We start from the raw sequence: 6,695 nt of genomic DNA on the forward strand, positions 1-6,695 counted from the left end.
GGGGGGGGGGGGGGGGGGGGGGGGTTGGGACTGAGTGTGTGTGAGTGTGCGTGCGCACGTGTGTGTGTGTGCATGCATGTGTGTGTGCGTGTGTGTGTGTGTTAGGGGGTTAAACACTGTGCTGCTGCTGGACACGCATATACACACGCACACACACACACCAACTGGTGCGGGAAGGAGGATTAAATAAACACACATGCACAGACACACACCTATTGACAGACAGACGCCTGTGTGTGCACTGTCCCTTAATGAATGTCTATGGGGAGTCAAAGGGTCCAAGCTCATTTAGTTGACTTTCAATGAGATGCAGCATTATGACTATGGTAATACGCTCCTCCCTTCTCCAATAATCATACATGGGTCATTGTGTCAGAGTGATTCATTTCTATCACACACATACGCCAGATGTTATTACACAGGAGAGTAAATCTCTCCAACGCATGTCAGTGGGCTTCTATGCAAAAAAGGCGAAAAGTGGAGGAGAAAAAGAAGAAGAAAAATATATATTGTTATAGCAGTCCAGAGTGTAGTAAGCTATACTGTTCGCTGAAGCATGACGGCTGGTAATGCAGGTTTGGATGTAGCTCTGTGTGTGTGTGTGTGTGTGTGTGTGTGTGTGTGTGTGTGTCTTTGAGGGGGGAGCTCCTGCTCGCTAATACCTGCTACTCGGATTACCACAGCGTCTTAAGTATTCAACCGGACTCATATTTTCCCTTTCTGCCTTTTTAGCCAAATTGGCTGTCTTTACACTGTAAAGCAGCGATATAGCCCTCCTTACTAAGGGCCTATGGGGGATCCACGAAGAAGAACATTAAAATGCAGCGATAGTCTTGTTGCAAAGCTCCTCTCTATTTCTTTCTCTCTCCCTCTCTCTTTCTGCAGCAAAGGCTTCTAAATCATCCAGCCTCCTCTATTAGACGGGAGACTTATTGAGGTAGAAACCATAAAAAATGAAGAAGGGAAATTTAATCCTTGAAATATTGATTTGCACATTAATATCAGATAGGCAGAGGGCAATCTAGCCGGGTGGAAATGACACATTGTCGACCCCTAGGAGAGGCCCGAGCCAATCTTCTAGCTGCATGTGTCTTGGGCCCAGGAGTTATAGGACAGACTCAGCCCCTGTCTCCCTCTCTCTCTCCCTCTCCCATCCTCTCCTCCTCCCAGTACCCTCTCATCCCTCTTGCCCCCCCACCCCCTCCATCCGCACCCTTAATGAAGGCTGCAATGCTGAAAATGCATTAGCTTTTAATAATCAAGAAGCATTTTCAAGCCAACAGCTATTGTCCTCCCAGGGCTATCTGCCCATCTCTCACACTATATGTTTTTTTTATTCCTCCCCTCCACCGCTAGATAAAATGAATCTTACAAGCTGCTTAACTAACATGCAGAGATATACACACCCAGCCTTTGATAGTGCTAAGACACAATGAAGAGAAAAACAAAAACAAGGGGCCTGTGTTTCTGCAAACATAAAGCTCAAAAATTCTCTCATTTGCAAGACAAGAAAAATAACATGGAGATTCTGTTATTATAGAGTGAGACAATACCATCGTTAACTGATGAAATACACTGCAATTAGACACAATCATCTCCTCTCATAAATTCACTTTTTGGATTTTTTCAAATTATTATTACTATTAGGCCTAAGCTGTATTTTTGTAATGAAATGTAGGATTTTATGCAGATGCAATTAAATTGTCTGACTAGAAAGAAGATCCATCCAGTCAAAAAAACACCAGTGTTCAGTGTTTATCAATCTATTAAACTGATCTGATTTAAGGTAACATTTAATTTGAAGAAAAATAGTAATGTCTTTATTAAATGTTGATTTTTAAATTTTAATATCAGTCTACGTGTACACATAATAACAACAACAATAATAATAATAATAATAATAATAATAATGATAATAATAATAATAATAATAATTGGTTAATTCTGATTATTAAAGCAGTAATAACGTTCCTTATTGGCTCTATGAGATTCTACAGAAAATCCCGTATTTTTTTTATAAAAAAATGAGTTAACATTCTGTATATAAAACCCTGTAAGCATTTACTAATTCAAACAAATTTATAAGTATGACACTTTTGGAAAAACTGCTTAAAAAGCCTCCTCTTCGCTCTGTTATCCATATAAAAAGCCAGGAAAGCCGTGTAGAAATAGAGACAGCCCTATAAAAAGGTCGTCTATCCTATATTGGCGCACCGTTCATTTGGATCCTATACAGTTTCTCTAGGTACACACACTCACACACTCACTACACCGTTAGCCTACATACCCGGGTTGGAGACAGACTGGCCCCTTGGCCCTGATGTTTTTTTTTTTTTTTCCTCCCGTGCGATCGATGTCCCCCCTGTCACTGTCGCGTCCCAATCCAAGCCAAGTCTATCTACCTCGAAAAAACAGCCAACAGGGCGTAAAAATACTTGTGAACATCTACCTCTGCACTCTGTCCTCTCTAAATGAATACAAAACAACACTAATCGACAACTTAAAGGAGATGTTGCGACCAGCATCTCCGGGATTTGAGAAAAGGACAGTTTATAGAAGGAAATTAGAGCGAAACCTACTGACGCGGATGGGGACCGAGGGTGGAAATGGAACTTATAGACTATGGATGAAAGGGATTTAAAATGTGTTAATATCAATAAACATCATTAGAGTATGAGTAGGATACAGTCTGATCTTTCAAATGCCGGTGCTAAAGAAAAACCATCTCCCCAGGAGTTGGCTGGCTCTAAAGGGACTCGCCATGCTATCAGTAGCCCAACGATCGGTCTCCCTTCCGGACACCGCAGCCACCCACGCCTCGGTAAAGTGAGACTACTTTTAAAGCGCAGCAGGTAAAGATGAAAGATGTGATCGGCAAATGCACGTTTCTTTTGCGAAGATTCTTTAATAAAGATGTCAATGCGACTAATTTGAAGATATACACTTATTCAGACGAAAGGGGATCGTGTCGGGAGACTGATCGTGTCACTTTGGTCGTGAATGCCTGGAAGGTGCATGAAACCCGATGTGTTAAAAAATGGCTTTGAGCGCTGCGGTAGAGCCATATGATCTCTTCAAACCAAATATTTGGTGGTTGGGGGCTGAAATAAGGAGTCGAGAAGTCAGGGAAAACATCAAGCCGGACCCCTCGCCTGGAAACAAGCTCAAAGCGGACATGTCCGAGGGACCGGGCTCCTGGAAAGGCAACACCATACCCGCACCGCAAAGCCACTAACGGGGAGAAACGCTCGTCTCGTCTCGTTATATCTAACGTAGAGTAGTCGGTCTACCTGTCCACCACACAATCTCAATAACAATCGTATAAACTTTGCAAAAGGCAGGTCTGGACATGATATCCCACTGTTAACACCACGGACACATGCGTAAGAACGCCTCCGATCTTGTCAGTCGCTTGTTTTATTGTAGCCGAAGCGCCGGAGTTGCACTAACATCACGATATGCGCCTTTATTCTGGACTAAAAACACCCAGCACCTGTTATCCAAAGAGCCCCGATGTCAAAGATCCGCCAGCGAGATAGATAATCGATACCCGACCCCTAAATTTAACACACACACCCCAAACTACTCAATAAAAGTTAAAGGAAAGGAAAAAAACTTACTTTCTTCCCCCTCCAAAGCCGTCACCTCCGCTTCTGTCTTTGCTCTTGGGTTTACAAAACAGTCACATCCAGTGGCTTGCGTAATAGGACAATCAAAACGTGGAAAACAGGTAAAATTACAATAATCCTCCAACTTTATATTGGGAAGAAGGGGTAAAATCACAAATGTCAGCGTTTTGAGAGCTATCCCTTATTTTGGTTCCGGTGGCGGTGAAACGACGTGTCGACGGGCTGCCTCGCAGTTTCTCTTGTGGACGGGGGTCGGGAAACGGAGGAAAGGAAATGAAAATCCGATATGTCTTTATTCTGCTAATTATTATCGTTTTAGCCCTGTTTAAAAAAATGGCTGATTAAGTTGAGTGCGCATGTCTTTGTGTGTCTATTTCCCGATATGCACTCTGGGAATGGGTAGAGAGACAGAGAGAGAGAGAGGGCGAATGAGAGAGAGAGAGAGAGAGAGGGAGGGAGGGAGCAAAAGAGAGACGGAGAGGGAGGGAGAGAGAGGAGAGAAGTGTAATTAGTGAGTTGATCAACAGTCTCCACATTGCAAATGACGCGCACACGGAGGCCTGGCGGCCGCATAGGTCTGTGCGCGCAGAAAAATCCTTTTGTACGGTCTCTCTCTGAGGGCCAAATCACATGTAGAACAATGGACAACCGCTTCCTGCACACCAAACAGGCAGGACGTAGAAATACTTACAAGTGCTTAGAAGTCATCTTTTCTATAAAAACAAGTTTTTCAGATGAATATTTCTGAACTGTAGCGCTGAATGCTCCAATGCAGTTTTCTTTTAATTCGGATTTAACAAATATAAAATTACCAGGCTATTTTATTCTACCCATGCAGCTTATTCTTGTTTTACATCTGCTTGATTTCACTGGTTATGACACTACAGGTGAATTACTGTGTCTTGGTGCGCAGAATTTTCGAGAAATGTTACAATATAAAAATATGTGTGTGACTTTCTATGAGCTTTAACAATTTATCAAAATGAATGAAAGGGGTGGACTTTAAATATCACTTTTTTAAATCAATAATGTGCATAGAAACAGAAAGAAAAAATACATGAGGGGGTGAATCAAAATCACAAAAACGTCTGTGCCGTATAAAACGGGCTTGCACATAGTGTGGAAAATATTTTATAGAAAACATCATTTATGTTCAAAAGCACAAAATACAATCACACACGTGAGTAATTTGCGTTACACACGTTTTGCTGCTTTTATATTGCATTCTCTAATAATATACTCGATTTTATGCAGGTGAGGAGATGTGTTGCATATCTGCTACACGTAAACATCCAAGCTTCAAAATGACAGCCACAAAACATCAGAGTAATCCACCACATGTTGGAAAGTCATCACTGCCCTTTCGGGACCGCTGAGGCCCCGTGTGGGTTCAATAGAGCCAAACTGCAAAATCCAATACAAGGTCACATAAAAATCCCCCTCTCTATTCAAAGCTCCATTCACTGGCGTTTACATTTAGTGTCCTTACAAAGTGCATCGGTCTGTTGGCCCTATAGCCTTTCAATGCAAACCGTTTACTGTGTGTTTCCCCCCGGTTTTTTAATGGTGGCTTTTGGACGAGAGGAAGACTTTACACAGTCTCAGTCGGGGAGAAAATCAAGAGATCTTGTTCGCCTTCATGGAAAAAATCGAAGCTGGGGGTGAATTGAACTGCATGAGCCGGGGCTTGGGATGTGATTATAAGGCTGCTGCTGGCAAGTGAACTACTAGGTCTACTTTGCAGCCACATTGACTGGACTGCACCCATACCAACTGGATCCTTAAGAAGCCAAGAGATCCGAGCCCGACCCGACCCGAGGCTGTTTATTCTGGGTTTAGAGAGGTCTCTGACAAAGGGGGTGGGTGGGTCGAGGTGAGGAACAGAGGCGTCACTTTTCACCCGGATCCAAGGCTCCTGCTGCTGCCGCTACTGCTGCAGCTGCCTCCCTGTCCTCCAGGGGGGTTTTCTAGCCTGTCAGCCTTGGGAGGCGTCCCTCACAGACGGCTTGGAGAGTTTATTCTACCCGCTGCAGCAGCGGACGCGCGAAAAGTCCACCGGGGCGTGCGTTGATCTTCCCTAAACTGCATGGAGTGGACTTATGTCTCGTTTTTGACTTTAAACATCCAACCGGAGGACTTTTGTAGACACAAACCACCGTGACATTTCCTTTTTCTTATACGCGCATCTCCATTTCTCTGAAAGGATGTACTAATTTTCCACTTTCTACTGATTAAATGTGAGCGCGCTGGTGACATTTTCAGTCAAGTTTCGTCTTTTATTTTATTTGTTTTCAATGAAAAACGATAAAGTACACAGCGGATTTAGAGAAGTGATATAAGGCTACCTCTTATCTTAACCTCCTGCGTTTTGTAAATCCCCCCGCTCTGCACCCTCCCTCTCTCCCTGCAGACGATGCTCTTTCTCCGGAGAACCGCTTGACAATAGTCCGTGTTAACTAATATTTCGTCCCATTTCCATATCAGCTGCATCGCCAATTAATTATAGATTTTTATCTGTAAACTCTGCTCTGGTGTCTGTGTACGTGTGTACGTGCTTGTGTGTGTGTGTGTGTGTGTGTGTGTGTGTGTGTGTGTGTGTGTGTGTGTGTGTGTGCGTGCGTGTGTGTGCGCGCGAGTGTGCGAGTTTTTGTGTGTTCTACAGAAAATAGGAAATATCTTAGTTGCATCACCAGGAACGCAGACCAGGATGAGTGAAATCAAACTCTTTTAAGTAGAGAGTAATTATCAGATATTAAATGTATTGTGATTGTTTTATTTATTTTCTAATTAATCTACTGACATATGAAAGGTAGCACTGGACACTCATAGTGATCGTATGCCACTTCAGTAGATCAATAACTTTCAATCGTCCGGAGATATTACCATATAGGCTTGACACACCAGGAGATGCATGGGAAGGCACCATTGTTGGTCCATCAGTATATTTGATGAAGTCGAACTGAAACCTAAATTGATGATCTGTTTGATTTTTGTCTTATATTTTTTTTAATTTAGCCTTATAATTTTGTCAGCTCTCTAGCCCGTCCTGGTGTTCACCACAAACAG

General features: G+C 43.0%; 1 protein-coding gene across 1 annotated transcript in view; it reads right to left on the reverse strand.

Annotated features, from left to right (window-relative positions):
- zfhx4 (zinc finger homeobox 4) overlaps positions 1-4,034 on the reverse strand; it is an 82,278-nt gene extending 78,244 nt beyond the window's left edge. Inside the window, exon 1 of the mRNA XM_023416967.2 lies at positions 3,621-4,034. The gene's annotated coding sequence lies outside the window, so the exon portion shown is untranslated. The remainder of the gene's footprint in view (positions 1-3,620) is intronic.
- Positions 4,035-6,695: the final 2,661 nt, after the last annotated feature.

The sequence above is a fragment of the Seriola lalandi genome, unplaced genomic scaffold (genome assembly GCF_002814215.2).
Source record: "Seriola lalandi dorsalis isolate HSWRI2012SDOR001 ecotype SW California unplaced genomic scaffold, Sedor1 jcf7180002054570, whole genome shotgun sequence".
In the NCBI taxonomy this organism is placed as follows: domain Eukaryota; kingdom Metazoa; phylum Chordata; class Actinopteri; order Carangiformes; family Carangidae; genus Seriola; species Seriola lalandi.